This window comes from Zalophus californianus, chromosome 17 (genome assembly GCF_009762305.2).
Source record: "Zalophus californianus isolate mZalCal1 chromosome 17, mZalCal1.pri.v2, whole genome shotgun sequence".
Lineage (NCBI taxonomy): Eukaryota > Metazoa > Chordata > Mammalia > Carnivora > Otariidae > Zalophus > Zalophus californianus.
The window spans coordinates 24,462,292-24,480,992 of NC_045611.1; the positions used below are offsets into that span (position 1 = coordinate 24,462,292).

The 18,701-nt window shown below is 37.6% G+C and overlaps 1 pseudogene; it reads right to left on the reverse strand.

Annotated features, from left to right (window-relative positions):
- Window positions 1–16,396: 16,396 nt before the first annotated feature.
- On the reverse strand, window positions 16,397–18,223 carry LOC113935444 (annotated as a pseudogene).
- Window positions 18,224–18,701: the final 478 nt, after the last annotated feature.

Sequence of the window (18,701 nt, forward strand, 5' to 3'; positions counted from 1 at the left end):
GACATTATAACCTTGTGTAAGGCAGTTACCCTAGACCCTCTAGCTCCACCTGTGGAGTCCTATTTAGGACTCTGTTCCTAATTACTCCATGTCTGGATTTATTGTTTGTCTCTTACTCTTCTCCCAGCTTACCCTGAAACATTGTGTTATACCTGGCTTCCATTTCTTTTTTTCATATTCAGTGCGTGTTTTTACACTGTTTGAACCATAACATCATCACTTCCTAATTGTGTGAACTGTTAAAATCAAACACAAACGGAGATTAGACTTGAAAATACCCTGAGCAGACAAAAGCAGTTTAGTCATCAAGCAAAGCTTAATTTAGCTTGTTTTGCAAGACAAATGAGGCTAACTTGACCTGGGTCACTTCTTGCTTATGCCTCTGAAACTCATAAACAAAACTTAAATAGTTCCCCAAAATTGATATGAAGTAACCATTCACCAATTCCCTTTCCTTTAAGAAAATTCTAACATTGTAACCAATCCCTGGAAAAAATAAACACTGCCTGTGTACTATGTAAGTTGCTTTATAACAATATCCCTCTGCACCTCATTCCAAGTTTTGGTTTGCGCTCCACGTTTGCAAACCATCTTTTGGGTGTGTGCACAATAAAATTCGAACTACTACTCAAGTGATTCATTGGTTTTACTTCTTTTTTTTTATTTACTTTTGACAGAACTTATTATCAATTAAGCCCTCTCAACCTCAATTTTTCCATTTGCAAAACTGGTATTGTGCAAATTACTCCACTTATAAAATCCAATATAAACACCAAGGAAATCTGAGATGGTGAACGAATAGCAAATTTGAATAATTTGCTCTCCTTCTCTACAGGCTTCATGGAGTGCTGAAACAACACTAACAAATCTTTATTTCCTCCTGGTTAATGACCACCCACCACCTGAGATTCTAACCTGTCCTACATGGGGTGTGGTAGGGATGGAGGCATGGGTAAGCAAGATCAGACTTGTGACATAGACTCATATGTTCTATCAAACATTCTATTAAAAATTAAATAACCACAGAGTGAATCCATAAAAGGTAGGAAGGAAAGAATAAATATGAAACTGACTTAAATTAAAACAAAACAAAACAAAACACTGGAGATAATCAACTAAACCTAAAACTGATTCCTTAAAAAAGCTAAAAGATGGGAAAGCCTATGCTAAATTTATCAAGGGTGAAAGAGAGCAATAGCAAGAGCAGAACTGAACATTATTTTTTAAAAAAAGGACACTAAATATATGGAGGATCTTTGTTACTCATAGATTTCTAAACATAACCTTTTGCTAATCATATTAGAAATGTATATTTTTTCTAGAAATGTTTTATTCATTTTCTCTTATGTACACAGACTCAAAAATATCTTTAAAATCTGAATGGATCCAAAGTCATTAAAGAAAAATAATAAAATTATCTCTCTCAAAAACAAATAACACTAAACCCAAATTTTTGATAGGCCAGAAATCCTAGCAAGACAATCTAAAATCTCTACTACCCTATTTTGTCCAGATTACTGTTATCAGCTACAACTGAAAACCCAGATACAGAAATGCCAACATTAGTCATAGTGAATTATTTTAGGGGTGATGATTTACATACACAAAAATGTATTCAGCTTATTTCATTTACATGAAGTGGTTGACACTGTCTCTTGTCATAAGAGGCAGGCTTATTCATCCCAAAACAACAAAAATCATAACTTCCTCTATCACAGAAGGAAGTCGAGCGGAGCATTATCTCAACTGTCATAGTAATTACATTTAAATAAATAATTTAAGAGAAAGGAAGGGGATGGCATTATCTCCAGAGAAGGGAATACATGTCACTATAAAATATATACAAACTAATGTAGGAAAATACAGGAAAAATGTGAAAGACCGTAAAAGGTGATGGATTTAAGAGAGAATTCCAGAAAGGAGTTTTGTTTGACTTTTAAAAGGTAAGTAGGAGGGGTGCCTGGGTGGCTCAGTCAGTTAAGCGTCTGTGCTGGGCTCAGGTAATGATCTCAGGGTCCTGGGATCAAGCCCCACATTGGGTTCCCTGTTCAGCAGAGTCTGCTTCTCTCTCTCCCACTCCCTCTGCCCACCCCCAACATTGTGCTTCCTCTCTCCCTCCCTCACTCTCTCTCAAATAAACAAAATGTTAAAAAAAAAAAAAAAGGTAAGAAGGACTTCACAAGTTAGGAAAAAGAACATCTTTGGAAAAAGCATTTTAGAGAAATGGAACATCCTGAAGATAAGAGCCATGAAAAAGCATGATGTTTGGGGTGTGAGCGGAGACACAGTTCCCATAACTGAATGATGCTTCTGATAGCTCTTTAATGATCACAACCCTCTTGTTATGGATTTGATTATGGCCCACATCCCAAATTATTGTGCCGATGAAGCCCTAATCCCTGAGGTGACTACATTTGGCGATAGGATTTTTAAGAGGTAACTAAGACGAAATGAGATCATAAGAGTGGGGCCCTAATCTGGTAGGATTAGTGTCTTTGTAAGAAGAGAGATCAGAACTCTCTCTCCACAATGAGACCACCATGGGTAGGCTGCTGTCTACAAGCTAAGGGAAGCAATTTCAGATTGATACCAACACTGCTAGCACCGTGATTTTGGACTTCTCAGCCTCCAGTACTGTGAGAGATAAATATCTGTTATTTAAGCCCCCCAATCTCTGTTATTTTGTGATGGCAGCTGAAGCCAACTCATATACCTATCAAAGCTCTCCTAGGTGAAGAGATACAAGAGAGAGAGTTCAAATGATCCTGTTTTGGTGGCTCAGAAAGAAAGAGGCATCAGGGAGAAGGGGATGGGAGATGAGATTGGGTCCTCAGAATACTAAATCCATAAGGATTCTTAGGGATCCCATTTTCAGCTGCTTCATTTTACAGTAAAGGAAACTAAGATGCAGCTTCGCACAAAGTTACATCTAAAGCTACTGACAAAGCTGTGGAAAGTGCTTGGATTTTCTCCGGATATACAGGGACCCATTCCTCTGGAGAGGATATTGCAGCATAGTATTGCTTTTGCTGCGAAGAATTCTATTTTCCTCTGTACCCATATGAAGTTCTGTCCTCATTCACTCTTCCTGATACAGCCTGATGCCTTCATTCAAGCAGTTGATTAATTACCAAGAACTAACAAACTCTGCCGTGATATCCCCTAGGCAAAGTTTGCCTTTCTGCCTGAAATGCCAGTCTTGGTGAAGGTCTGAGACACCCCATGTTTTCTGACATCCTCAGCTGTGTAGACCCGCTTCCTGGGGCTGCTTCAGTGGGAAGAGGGTTGACTTTAACAAACAAGATGCTGCTTCCCCACCAGCAGTCCTGCTGTTGTTGCTGTGTGCAATCCTCCAAAGGCAAGATCCTCCATATGCTCACCTACCACTGCCTCAGCACAGTACCAAGTACACGAACAAGTGAATAGGAGGAGCCGAAGCCAGTGCAACTAAAGAACAGGGCTGGCATTAAGCCTAGTTGGGCAACAGGGAAAGGCAAGTACCCTATCATAAAAGACTGGGAACCCTGGGCCCACATGCTACCAACACAAGGACTGAGTTTCTGTTTCCACTGTGCCCTGAGCAATGCCAAAAGCAGTCCAAAAACACAGCTTCGCAATCAAGTCCGAATGACGCCTTGTGAATCTCAAACTCATGAAGATTTAAAATTAATAAAAATGATACCATCCAATGATGACAAGTGTATAAGGTATAAGTGTATAAGAAAGTGCATTTAACTGACATGAGTATGAACGCATTCAACTTTGCCCCTAGATGGTGCACCATTTGGAAACATTTATGAAGGGCCTTGAAAAAAATGCCTGTATCCTTTATTTAGCAATTAAAAAATCGCATTAGGGATCTGGACATAGAGGAACAAACCTAGAGGAAACAAAGATCTATGTATAGTATGACAGTCATGAAAATGTGCTGCTCGTATGTCCTATTGCAGACATGAAGACTCCAGCTATTGTCACTCTTTATCCTCCATCATATTTACACCAAGACTAAGCTACATGTGGGCTGTTCTGAGCCAGTGACAGAGCATGGTGGGGTTACTAAGGAATTACCTGATGATGAGCTCCTTCGATGACTGACTTTAGCTTGAGGACTCCCCAGTGGCTTGGCTAAAACATTTTAAAACTGTGAGGCAGTCTGAGATCTTTCCTGACACAATTACTCTCCTGTCTCTCTGCATTTTATGCTGAAAATTCTACCCAGCTTCTCCAGCTCCCACCCCAATCAATCTGTTGCATGTCGAATCCCATCCTGTTACCCATTTCTCAGGAACCCAAACTGGTCCATATAAGAAGACTCAAGAGCCAGTTTAAGATGGTGATGGAGAAAGATCCTGCACTCACCTCCTCCCACAGACACACTGAATCTACAGCTACCTGTGGAACAATTTCCTCTAAAAAAAAAAAACAAACTAAAAAAAAAAACAAAACCAGTGGAACAACTCCTTCAGATCTGGGAAATGAGAAAAAAAAAAAAAAAGAAAAAGAAAAGGAACAACACACGGAAGCAGGTAGGAAAGGCAGAGACACACTCTTCCCAAACACTCCCCACCCTGCAAGCTGACCCACAATCAGGAGAGAACTCAAAACCTGGACCTTCTCCCCCAGGAGCAAAGGGTTCATACTCTAACATCAGACACCCCAACTTTTATACTTTCACCTGAGAGATGAGCCCCCAAACTATCTAGTTTTGAAAACTAACAGGGCCTGCATCCAGAAGACCTGCAGGGCTGTAGCAAAGGGAGAAATGACTCTCAAAGGGCTCTTGCTGACTCACCTGTTCCAGGGCCCTGAGCAGAAGCAGTCTTTGAAAGGTACACAGACTTTATGTGAAAGAGGCTCAACGCTACTTTTAAAGCATCAGACTGAGAGGCAGGGGCATAACGGGATATTCTCCAGGGACTGAGGCTGGTAGACACTGTCTCTCCGTCTTGTTGGGCAGCAGATGCCAGCTTTTATCCCCACTTCCCCCACACCACAGTGAGTTCCATCTTTATTATGCTCTACCCACCAGGTGCTATCTTCACACATTTTCTCAGCCTTGCTGAAGCTGGAGGGCATCATCTTTTTCTTTTCTTTTATCTTTTTAGTCTTTTTTTTTGTTTTTCCTTTTAATTTCTTTTTTCAGCAGGTGCCATTTTTGCAGTGTTCCTCTGCCTCGTTCCCAATCGCCAGTATCTCCCAGAGGGGAGCTTCTGTGCATACATCTACAGCCCAGGTTTCACACCTTGATGCCTGCCTGTGGAGGCCAGGGGGGCCTGAGCTCCTGGTTATCTGCCAAATACAGTTCTTGGCAGACTACCCCTCCCGGGGCAGACCCCCAGCTGCACACCCCCAGTCGTTCTGAGGAACAGACCTGTTGGCTCATCCAGGGGCTGTGGTTTGAGGTGCTGGCTCTGGTTTGGCCCACTTCCAAGGGCTCACAGATCTGCTCACAGGGAAGAGAGGCTGGTGGACACAGTTTTTATGCTCTCCCCTCTGTCTCGCTCCTGCTCACTGATAATATGCACATCGGGCATTTTACTGCAAAAGTGCTAATACCTGTAAGTTAAATAATCATTGCAGTATGTCTCAAAATAAGTTGTATGAGATATATACATACTGCTTGTTATTTGACCTAAAATAAGTGGAAATATTCATAACACTTAAAAAATTGAGGACATGTGACAAACATCATTGAATAAGTTTACTTAGTCTGTGAGAAGTTGTTGAGAGTTCTACAATAATGTGCATCTTGAATCACTAAAAAGGGGATTTGATATACAGTGATAATGGAACACTTTCTTAAAATATTCAGTCCATAATTTAATCAAAACCATGTATTAATTATTTAATATGGGTCAAGGCATTTCTGAGGATTAGTATTCCATAAAACATACTTTTTGAAACAATTTTAAACATTTCATAAAAGCCAACATTCTTTTTATGTCTTCTAAGTATGTCATACTTATAGTAATACATTTACTTTTTCATGTATAGATATGCGCTTACACATCAAATTAACAGTTTTGTCCTTATTCTCCTCGCATTTTTCCCCTCCCCACAATCCAACCAAGTTCCTTGGATGTAGTAAGAGCTTGGTAAATATTTCCTTCCAAGGAGTGACCTAAATTTAATTCCTAACAGGTCCGGTTTGTCATTGTAAAACTGACATTACAAAATAATAAAGTGATCCAGGAGACACAGCATTCTTAAGAAATGTGTTACTTCTTCCAACTGGTGATTGGTAAAAGCAGAGCCTGCCAAGTTGCAGAGAGTTCAGAGCCTTCCTCTGGCATTGCAAACACGGCACAATAAATCTCACAAAAGCTTTAAATATGTACCTGATGTTAATAAAGACATACATGATTTAAATAAATCCCATGGTTTAAGTAGATATATCAGAAAATCCATGCAGGAGCATATCATGAAATATTTGCTTTCACAGGTCAGAATTACAAATGGTAATCCATGAAAAACAAGGGCACGCTATGAATGCAACTTCTGTATTGACTTTCAATACCTATTCACTCCGGCTTCCTTTCTTTATACATCTATCATTTATACTGTTTACATAACTGAGCTGAGACACACTCTAGAAAGCATAGATTAACATTGCCTCTATTACCCAGATCACTGTACCTTTAACCCATTTAAAACTTGAATATGTAAAAATAAATTTAACAGAACCAAACACTTTCCTATTAAAGAGATTTAATTACTGCAGCAATATGGTATTTATTTGTCCCAGTAACCATTAGGAGATAATAGATATTTCTTTTGCTAACATAGCATGAACACACTGAATAAATGACATTTAGAAAGTAATCAACATCATTTCCACACTTAATGTCTTTTCACATATCATGAAGATCACGCCTCTTGATCTGCCCTCATGATGTGTGACATCCTTATTTTATAACAGATGTACCACTGCTTCACAACTGTCTTCTCTTATCACACTTTTACAATTCAAATTATTCATATCACAAATGCAGAGGCATGAGACAGGGCTATAGAAAGAACTATTTATGACAGTGTATCATGGAGGTTATAAATCAATCCCATCACATTTTTACATAAGACCCAGGAATGCCATTGTGGCCAGGAATCAGATTAATTTACCCCTCAATTTTGATATTTATTTTAAAACAAACAATATCACCATTACAAAAAACTAGCCATTTCTCAATTTCATAACCAATTTCACATGTTACTGTCTTATTCCTTTTGAATAATTTACAAGAATTCGTTTTTTTTTAAAGATTTTATTTATTCATTTGCGAGAGAGACAGAGAGAGAACAAGCAGGGGGAGAGGCAGAGGGAGAGGGAGAAGCAGACTCCCTGCTGAGCAGGGAGCCCGATGCAGGACTCGATCCCAGGACCCTGGGATCATGACCTGAGCCGAAGGCAGACGCTTAACCATCTGAGCCACCCAGGCGCCCAATTTACAAGAATTCTATTTTCTTCTAATAACAGAACATGCAATTTTCCCTGTTTGATAAAATCATTCAATATGAACTATTTTTGGCCGGGGATCTTTTAATTACCTTCTGTTCTTTTAATAATTTATTTTCTAATTGAATCTTTTGGTCACAGCTGAAAGAGAAACTGAACTTGCCTTGCTGTACGAATTCCTAATAATCTATAAACAGTTGACCAAAGCTCTACTCATGGAAGTTCTACTTCAGTTGCCAGATTGGTTTTCTGTATTACACATGTCAGAGCTGTGTTTCTTCATTCACTTATTTCACTCATTTAACAACTGTGGGTGACTACTGTGAATCCACTGGTTGTAGGTGCCTGATACAATGTAGTAAACAAAACACACTAGCTTCCTACCCTCATGAGGCTTATATTTGGGAGATATAAAAATATAATTACTGCCTGGAATAAATTCAGAGGAAAAAAATTCAGAGCATGAAAAGAAACAGGAGTGGCCTGTTTAAATTAAAGCAGTCAGGTGCGACTTCTCCAAGCTGGTAACATCCCAAAGAGAACAGCGTGAAATGCTTGGGGTGAAAAAGAGTGTGTTGTTTTCAAAGAGCGTGAAGGATCCCAGTGTGCTTTGAGAGTCGTGAGTAAGGAGCATAGTGGCAGGAAATTAAGCTGAAGAGAGAGCATGGGCCAGAACACAAGGGTTTTACAATGTCCACCATAGTTTATTCAGAGAAAATTTAAAGGAATTACCTCAGGAGCCTTAGTTTTCCAACCTTTGAATTATGTTCTGTCCCTTGCTGCTTTACCATTGTTATTCCTGGATTAAGTGGTGTTTGTGAATGGATTCTAACCAGCATTCTACCTGTGCGAACACTATGATTTGGAGATAAGAATGTTATTACAATAGGCGGTAATCTGGTGGGATACTTGAAGCTCTGTCCTTCATGTTAACCCAGGGTATGTCAGAACATTGTAGCTATGGCATAACCACTTCTCTTTCCACTTAAAAAGAAAATGATAATATTTGCCTTGGAAAAATGTTTATTAATGTAAGGTTTACATTTAAGAATCCTATACTTTGGTATCTATACACGCATTCATGTACATATGTATAATTCTTATGTGGGGAATAGACAGACATGTTGGTATAAATAGGTTGCTGTGAAGATAAATTAAGATTACATATGTATCTTTATACATATCTTTTTGTTTCTTTATTTGTATCTTATTCGTCTCTTACATAAGGCAGTAAATTTATTTTATTTCTCTTTCAGCCACACAAAAATGGATTATATCAAATTAGTATCAAGTCTCACATGTAACTTATTTTATGCATAGGAGATTTTTATAACAGCCTTGTAAAACAACCATTTTTTTCCTCACCTATCTCTTGACTATCATCTAAGGCAATGGTTCTCAACTTTGGTTACTCATGAAAACCACCTGGAGAGCTTTTAAAATCCTTATGACCAGGCCTCTCCTGAGATCAATCAAATTATGATCTCAAGGGCAGGGACTCTGGCATGTCTACTTTGAAAGCTCTTCAGGTGCTTTCAATGGGCAGCCAAAGTTGAGAACCCCTGTTCCAGGGTTGGTATGGTGATGCAGGGCTATCTTTAAAAAAAATGCATATACTCGGCTCTTCAAAATATGTATTTTCTTTTGAAATCTTACTCTGCTTTCAAATCTCAAAAGAATTGGTAGCTGTGTTGTGTAGCCTTCCTATTTGAGATAGCCTTGACTAGTCAATATATTCTGTGCATATCTTTATTATAGTTTTTATAGAAATAGTCATCTATAATGGAAGGGAAAAATGAAATACTGCACTCTACTTCTAGAAGGTAAGTTTCTTGAAGGCAGGGAGATGGATGGATGGAAAGATAGATGTAAGTAAAGATATATAATCAGTGCAAGCAAACATAGTTTGACATTCTCTGGGAATCAAATTAAGTGGAATTTGAATATAGTAAACATATTATAGAAATCCATAAATGTCCCCAAAATAGTAATGAAAAAACTTTGTCTCTTAAACATAATGGTGCTCAATAAATGTTTGATGATAATTTTTATGCCATCATTACAGTTTGGAAACATTTTGTTGCAATATTAAACCCTAAAAATTATAACATATTCATTGTTTCAGAATAATGGTCAGGAGAGGGAAAACAGGCTTTATAATATAAACATAATTATACACTGGAATATTACCCAGCCATAAAAAAATGGAATCTCACCATTTGAAATGACACAGTTGGAGCTAGAGAGTATCAGGCTAAGCAAAATATGTCAGTCAGAGAAAGACAAATACCATATGATTTCACTCATGGGTGGAATTTAAGAAACAAAACAAATGAGCAAGGGGAAAAAAAAGAAAGAGGGAGGGAAACCAAGAAACAGACTCTTAACTATAGAGAACACACTGTTGGTTACCGTCAGGGAGGTGGGAGGAAGGGTTGAATAGGTGATGGGGATTAAAGCTTGCACTTGTCACGATGAGCACCGGCTGATGTTTGAAAGTGTTGGATCGCTGTATTGCACACCTGAAACTAATATAACACTGTATGTTAACTACCTGGAATTTAAAAACTTTAAAAAAGAAAGACTGGAGGGTGCCTGGGTGGCTCAGTTGGTTGGGCGACTGCCTTTGGCTCGGGTCATGATCCTGGAGTCCCCAGATCGAGTCCCGCATCAGGCTCCCTGCTCGGCGGGGAGTCTGCTTCTCCCTCTGACCCTCTTCCCTCTCGTGCTCTCTATCTCTCATTCTCTCTCTCAAATAAATGAATAAAATCTTTAAAAAAAAAAAAAGAAAGACTGGAGGGACGCCTGGGTGACTCAGTCAGTTAAGCATCTGCCTTTGGCTCAGGTCATGATCCTCAGGTTCTGGGATTGAGTCCTGAATTGGGCTCCTTGATCAGTGGGGAGCCTGCTTTTCCCTCTGCTTGTGCTTTCTCTCTCTCTCTCTGACAAATAAATAAAATCTTAAAAAGAGAGAGAGACTGGAGAAAGTAGGGGTGACTTTTTGAAGAGAAAATGGTGTGTGTAGTTTAATTGGGAAATATAGACTCTAGTTTGGAGTCTGACAAACACTTGCTGGTTATTTTCTCTTTCTGCATCTCAGTTTCCTCCTCTACATTTATGCTTTTATGAGACGTATAGTTGAAGTCCTAAAACAATATTTTCCACATCTTTGGGGAAAAAAAAAAACTTCATTAGTATTGTTCCTGTGCAGTTGTAGTTGGGTAACGACAGACGCAAGTCAATGACTAAACCTCCTTTCCCGGGTATTCTGTCACTGATGACTCAGAAAAAAGGCTGAGAGGACTATGCCTTGAAGTTTCTAACTGGTAGGAAAGATACAAGAGGAGGTAGGTGGGAAATGCCAATAACAATGCCCTCAAATAATTCCATGCACCCAGTCACTACTGTGAAGACTTCAATATTCTGAAGATACAAAAATATTGCGAAGATTTAAAAGCAAAGAAATTGCAAAGGCATCAGGAATCTACATGTGTGGATCTTACCATTATTTTTATTTATTTTATTATGTTACTTTAGTCACCATACATCATTAGTTTTTGATGTGATGATTCACGATCCATTGTTTTCATATAACACCCAGTGCTGCATGCAGTATGTACCCTCCTTAATACCCATCACCAGGCTAACCCATCCCCCCACCCGTCTCCCCTCTAAAACCGTGTTTGTTTCTCAGAGTCTATAGTCTCTCATGGTTCGTCTCTCCCTCTGATGTCCCTCCCTTCATATTTCCCTTCCTTCTCCTAATGTCCTCCCTGCTATTCCTGATGTTTCACAAATAAGTGAAACCATATGATAATTGACTTTCTCTGCTTGACTTATTTCACTTAGCATAATCTCCTCCAGTCCTATCCATGTTGATGTAAAAGTTGGGTATTCATCCTTTCTGATGGCTGAGTAATATTCTCTTGTATATATGGACCACATCTTCTTTATCCATTCATCTGTTGAAGGGCATCATTATTTTTTTTTAAATAAATAGTTTATATGCAGTGGTACATGCCTATTGAGCACTTGGTATTTGGCTAGTTCAACTGAGGGACTAAATTTTTAATTTCATGTAATTTTAATTAAATTAAAATATGCACACATAGCTAGTGTGGCCACACTGGGGAATGGAGGATTAGATTCTAGCCTCAACAGTAACTCCTTTGGGAATGGAGAGGTCACCACAGAGAAAACACTCCATTGCTAGACACCTGTAGTCATCTTCCTTGTTTTGAAAGCCAAAATGTAAGTCTTCTCATAGTTACTTCAAATTACTTTTAGCACTATCCTCTGGAACCACATAAAGAAAGTCAAATCCTTCTTTGATGTTACAGCTCTCCAAATTCATTTCTTAATCTAGTATTTTATTCTACAGTGAAGTAGTCTCTTTTTCATCGAACATTTCTCTAAATCTATGCTCAGCTCTAGCCTAGTGGACTGTAGCTTCTAGTTAGGTGGGTATGGATTTGGAAACCCAGCTGCTCCATTTGCTTACAATATGTTCTTGGAAACTAAAACATTTTTTGTACAATAGGTATAATCATAATAACTATCTCACATTTTGTTAATAAGGAATAATAAATATACCATCACACTGACTGGTATGTCATGAAATTTTAGCTCTTTCCTACTTATAGTTTCTAGTTCTGTCTCACTGGTCTCTATCCTTCTTAAAGTCTGATATACAAGTTTGAATTCAGTGTTCCCTATGTACTTTTATAAGAATTTGACCATAGGCACAAATGATAACTTTCTAAATATTTGACCTCATACATTGACATTATTTTAGAAAAAGTATTTAACTGTTCTTTCTCTCCCATGAAAGAGACAAAAGGAATTGCCTTGGTCACAAGTTTGTTTCTAAACTTTCACTGAGAAAAGGCATCGCAGGATCTGTTGAAGTCATCTTGTCTAACGCATTCTTGAGTTACTTGTTCCTGGCTGCAATAATTTGTTATCTACAGGATTCCCAATGTTACTGTGTGAGAAAAAAAGCAGTTTTATATTAATACACCACAGACAACTTATTCACTTGCCCCCCCGAAACTGTTCATTACTTTTAAGAGGAGAGAATGGCTAACAAACGGATAGGTTTCCACAGATGGTCTTTTTAAAACTACAAACTACTCCACCTGGACACAAAACTACACATCAAAAAAGGGAACAATGGAATTCTTTTGAAGTGAAGGACAAGCATATACTTTAAGCAACATTTGTGAAAACGCTGCTAAGTTTAAACATGTTAAGTAGGTAGAGATAGATTCATCGATCGATCTATAGATAGGGCAGACCAACATAATATTTATGTGAGGAGGTATGCTACACTCCCCAAAACAATGCTTGAGTTTTCTAATTTATACAAATAGAAATTGGGGGGGACATGTGTGCAAATGGATACTGAGGGTGTGGGATAATAATGGAAAGAACATAAAGATGTTTTTCCCCACCAAATTACCTTTGCACTTTTGTGCAAAATTAATTGAACAAATATTTATGGCTCTGTATCTGGACCATAGTATGTGCCATTGATTTGTCTATCTTGACACTAATACCACCTTTTGTTAACTTCTGTCACTTTATACTATGTCTCCAACTGAGGGACTATTAAGGCCCCCGAATTTGTTGTTCTTATGTGAAGTTGGATTCCATAGTCTATATTATTTGCATTTCTGTATGAAATTTAGAAACAGCTTTTCATTTTCTTCAAAAACACTATTGGGTTTTTGACTGAAAGTGTGCTGACTCAGTAATTAGTTTAAGGACAATTGACAAATTATCAATATTGAGTCTTCTGATCTGTGAATATGGTATCCTGTATTGAGTTGTTCTTTTCTCTCTCAAAAATGTTCTGTAGTGTTCAATGTACTAGAATTGCATGTGATTTGTCAGTTTTACTGCTATTTCATATATTTAATATGATTGCAAAGGCAATTGTTATTTTAAATGACTGATATTTCTTTATCAGTATAAGGAAATACAGTGGATTTTTGTATATTTATCTTACAGACTACAATGCTGCTAAATTCACTAATTAGTCCTAAAATTTGCTTTTTATAGATTCCTTGGAATTTTCTCCTTAGATGATTATGCTATCTGCTAATAAAAACAAGTATATTTCTTCCTTTCCAGTCTTTACAATTTTTATTTTTTTATCTTATTCTACTGACTAGAATCTGAGTACAATGTTGAACAGAAGTGGTGAAAGTTCAATCTTGCTTTGTTGCTGATCTTAAGACCAAAGTATTCAGTCCTTCACTATTAAAGAATGGAGTTATCTGTAGGTAGTTTTCAGAATGTACTTTGTCTGGTTCAGGAGATTCTTTATTATTCCTAGGTTATTGAAATGTTGTCAGAAACAGATGTCAGATTTTATCAAATGGTTTTCTGCATCAATTGAGATGATTATATGGTTTCATTTTTGTCTCCATTATTGACTTATTAGCTATATTTCTATTTTGTTTTATGTTACTGTTTGACTTGGGGCTTATAATATGTATATTTAAATGATCTGAGTCTACTTTTTAGTACAAGTATACCGCTTCATATCCAGTATAAGGACCTTATAAGAATATACCCATATCTCTCCTGTCCCTCCTAAGTTTTTTACTACTGTTGTCATACATGTTAGGACATAATATGTTATAAACATCATGCAATATTATCACTAGTTTTGCTTTAAAGAGTCAACTATCCTTTAAATAAACTTAAATAATAAAAAAATTTAAAAACTTAAATAATAAAAGTCCCATCATTTACCCATGTAGTTCTTTTTTTTTTTTTTTTTAAGATTTTATTTATTTATTCATGAGAGACAGAGAGAGAGAGAGGCAGAGGGAGAAGCAGGCTCCCAAGGAGCAGGGAGCCCGATGCGGGACTCGATCCCAGGACCCTGGGATCATGACCTGAGCCGAAGGCAGACGCTTAACCATCTGAGCCACCCAGGCACCCTGTAGTTCTTATCTCTTATACTCTTCATGTATTTGTGTATATCCAGATTTCCATCTGATATCCTATCTGTCTACCTGAAGGATATGGTATACTTTATCTTTCTCTTGCAGTGCAGGGCTGCTTGTAATAATTTTTTTCTAGGTCTGAAATGTCTTTGTTTATCTTAATTTCTTAAATATATTTTCTCAGGCTATAGAATTTTAGGTTGGCAGGTGTGCGCGCGTGTGTGTGTATTTGTGTGTGTTTGTGTTTTCCTTCAGTATTATAAAAATGTTGCTCCATTTTTTTTTTTTGACCTGCATTGTTTCTAGCAAGCAGTATGCTATTATTCTTCTCTTTGTTCCCTTCTGTGCATTGTGTCTCTTTTCTCTGGTTTTCCCTTTACACTGGTTTGAAGCAATGTGTTTACAATGTGCATTTGTGTGGTTTTCTTCATGTTTATCTCATTGATTATCTTTAATCTATGGATTTATAGTTTTCATCAAATCTCAGTTTTTTTCAGCCACTAGTTCTGCATTTTTTTAAATGTTTTCCTGCCCTTTCCTCTTCTCCAGGAATGCCAACTGCACATAGAGTAGAACATGTGAGGTTGTCCCACAGCTCACTGATGCTCTCAGCTCATTTAGATAATTTCTAGTCCTATGTCTTTAATTTCAGTAATTTTTTCCTGCAATATCTAACCTGCCCTTAAACCATTCCTTGTATTTTCATCTCAGATATTTTAATTTATACCTTTAGAAGTTTTATTTGGGTCATTTTATATCTATCTATGTATCTATCTATCATCTATTTATCATCTATTTCCTCTATCTTCTTAAACATATGGAATATAATTATGTAATTGTTTCCATGTCTTTTTCTGTGAAATATATCATCTGTCATTTCTGGGTCAGTTTTAATTAAATTTTCTCCTCATCATGAGTTATAGTTTCTTGAAGGTTTCTTGATAGCTTCTTGATATTTTTAATGCCTGGAAATTTTCACTGGATTACAGACACTACACATTTTACTTTTGTGATATGGTGGATATTACTGTATTTCTTAAAAAAAGTATTTTCTTTTTGTCTGGGATGCAGTTAAGATGCAGGGAAATTGTTTTATCCTATCAGGTATTGCTTTTAAACTTTGTTGGGATTACAACAGCATTTGCTCTAGAATTAATTTGCTTCATTAACTGAGTCAAAAACCTTCTGAGTATGTTTCCCAGGGTACCACACTTAGAAGGGATTCCACTCAGCCTTGTAGGAATATAAGATATTTCTAGCTTTCTGTGAGCTTCAAGGATCTTTTTCTCTAATACTTTCAGGTTATTCTTTCCCTGGCCTTCTGCCATTTCTACACAGGCATTCATTGCTCGATATCCGGTAAGACTTGAGGGAGATATTATCTGCAAATATTTACCATTCTCTCTAAGTGTAGCTTTTTCTTCTCCGGTATTTTCTGTGCATTCTAGTCATCTTGACCTCCCTGGCTTTTCTGCTTCATTTCTTTTTTTTTCTTTTTCTCATGCTAATTGCATATTGATGTATTTATTTTGTATATGTATACATGTATATATAAATAAAAAATAGTGTTGTCTCATGGTATGAATATATCCAGTCTTCAAATAACATTTACACACAATGCAAAGTCGTACTTATTGAGACTGAACTGTTAAATATTCTAAAAAGAAAACTTTTTTTAAAAAAGAGGACACATAAGATAGCTGGTGAGGAATGTCTAAAATTACAATATATGTCCCTACATTTGCATCAGGAAACCTATACTGACAGAAAATGTAGCTGAGTATATTTTTACATAATCACATCATCTGTCAACCTAACAAATTTATAACGGTATTATTCTCATGCAGCTAAATAACTGCAACTTTGAGTATCAGCCAGTCTCTTGTGATCAGTACTAATATCTGTATTATACTTTTAAATCCAGTTGTAATGGAATTTCAAACTGCCTCAGCATCAGAAATTGCTGCCCTCTCCACTACACAAACTATGCTGTGGGTTTGCTTAGAAACTCTTTGTTGAAGAATCGTCTTGCTTCAACATTACTAAGGAAAACAGAGCAGCGAGATGGATTCTGTCTTCTGTATTCAGTGCTTTCAACCATGGCGTTCTTTATCACATCAGTGTTGCTCAGGGTATTGAAGTGCATGAGATCTTGCAGACTTTTGAATGCTTGATTTGGATACTGAAAGTTAAAAGTCGAAAATGATGATTCGGGTTCATCAAAAATATCAAAATCAGCTATCTCTTTCTCTTCTTTAGTTTCTCTTGGAACACCTGGAGCCTTGTACTTTGTGAAGTTGATGTTGGCCAGAACAAAGTGGATGATAGTTGGGCAGTCTTTCTCCATATCAGGATTCTTGGGTTTAAAGACATAGCACTCCTTCAGTCCTTGATCGAACACTTGAGGATCAATCTTTGGAAAGGGGAGCTTGTTCATTTTGGCCCACTTTTCTGCAAGTAGAAATTCCTTGAACAGAGGACTAGAGTCACTTGGTCTTGCAGAAAAGTCAAAGGAGATAATGAGATCAACTCCCCTCTGAGGTCTCAGGATCAGGGGTATGGCAGGTTAAATGTGAGGCCACTGTCCACGACGTGAATCTTTTTACTTTTGACATCCAGAGGCTCATATATTTGCTCAAACTCATCAGGATCTGCTACAGCTATATCCAGTTCATCTTCATCCAACGATTCCTGTGTCATAAAGTCTTTTTTTTTTTTTTTAAAGATTTTATTTATTTATTTGAGAGAGAGTGAGAGAGAGCACGAGAGGGAAGAGGGCCAGAGGGAGAAGCAGACTCCCCGCTCAGCAGGGAGTCCGATGCGGGACTCGATCCCGGGACTCCAGGATCATGACCTGAGCCGAAGGCAGTCGCTTAACCAACTGAGCCACCCAGGCGCCCATCATAAAGTCTTTTAGAGGAGACATTGCATAGGATGTATTGAGATTCAAGCCCAACATGAAGTTGTGCATCTTCCCTGCACGTCCTTCTCTGGTATTGAATAAAGTTGAATCACTCACCAAAGCCATTATCATACGATGGACCCAACTTGCTTGATTATCATTGTGATATTCCCTTTTAGCGTCTTCATTTTCAGTGCCTTTGGGTTCTTGTGATTCATCATCGCTATATGAGCTGTCATTACTCACAATATGCTCTGCTGTAATATTCTCTAATTCTTCCTCCATTGTGGAACCTTTATTCTGTGAGCCAGAAATTCCCAAGACTCTGTTGAACAGTATAGAAAAGGCACTGCCCCAGACACCCATTAAGAAATGCAAGGGATTTTCTTGATATTTCTTCATAACTGTTCCCATAAAAAATTTGCTTTCAAATCAGTCAGGAGCCATAAAAGCCATGCTAGTCTCATACGGGCTAAATTCAACCCAATCTGCAAACATTGGCTCTGAAACATCGGGTTTGACATGGAGACAGGTGAAGAGAGGTAAAGGGCATTAACCAGAATTGACTTTTTCCTTCGAACTACTCAAGGTAGTGTTCATTCTATTGTGAATTAGTGTTTCTCCTATTAACATCCCAAAGATATCGGTAAAGGTGACAGGTTGTCCAGAGCTTTTCTTCTTCCATAGAGACTCGACATATCTTTTAACTTTCTGTGGTGTGAGAAGTAAAAGGGTGTTGTGGCTAACATTTTTCATTAGCTCTTCATTAATCTCCTCTGGCCCTTTCTCTGGAAAATCAGGGTGAGAATATAGGGTTGACATGTACCATGTGGAGCCAGAAAGACCAGCAATGTAGGTAGCACAATCTAAAATCCCTGCTTCAAACAGTGCCTTGATCACACACTTCATTTCTTCATATTAGGAATTTCTCTGGGATCTCCCTGGGTTCTCCTTCTCTGAGACATGGCCTGGATACTCACCTCAGTCAGTAAACTGACTATTTCAAGATTCAGTTTGCTTGTCTCCCAATACTCAAAGAACAGGACACTGTCCTTCCCTGACCTTTTTTTTTTTTTGAGGAATATGTTTTAACTTATGTTTAATATTAAGCCGAAGTCCAGCCCCCAGATAATTTCAGCAATATCTGGGGATCCCTCTCTTTCAGGTATTAAAAGATGATATTAAACTAGTTTGAAAAGGGAATATTTAATTTAAAAATGTTATATATTTCCAAATAGTTTATTGATTTCCAAGCCCATGTGCTATTCCTACATTTTCATGTGACATTTAGCATTATTATTACTGTTACATTATAAATTATTTTTCAGCTCCACTGAGGCATAATTGGCAAATAAAGAAATATACACAGTTAAGATATACAACATGA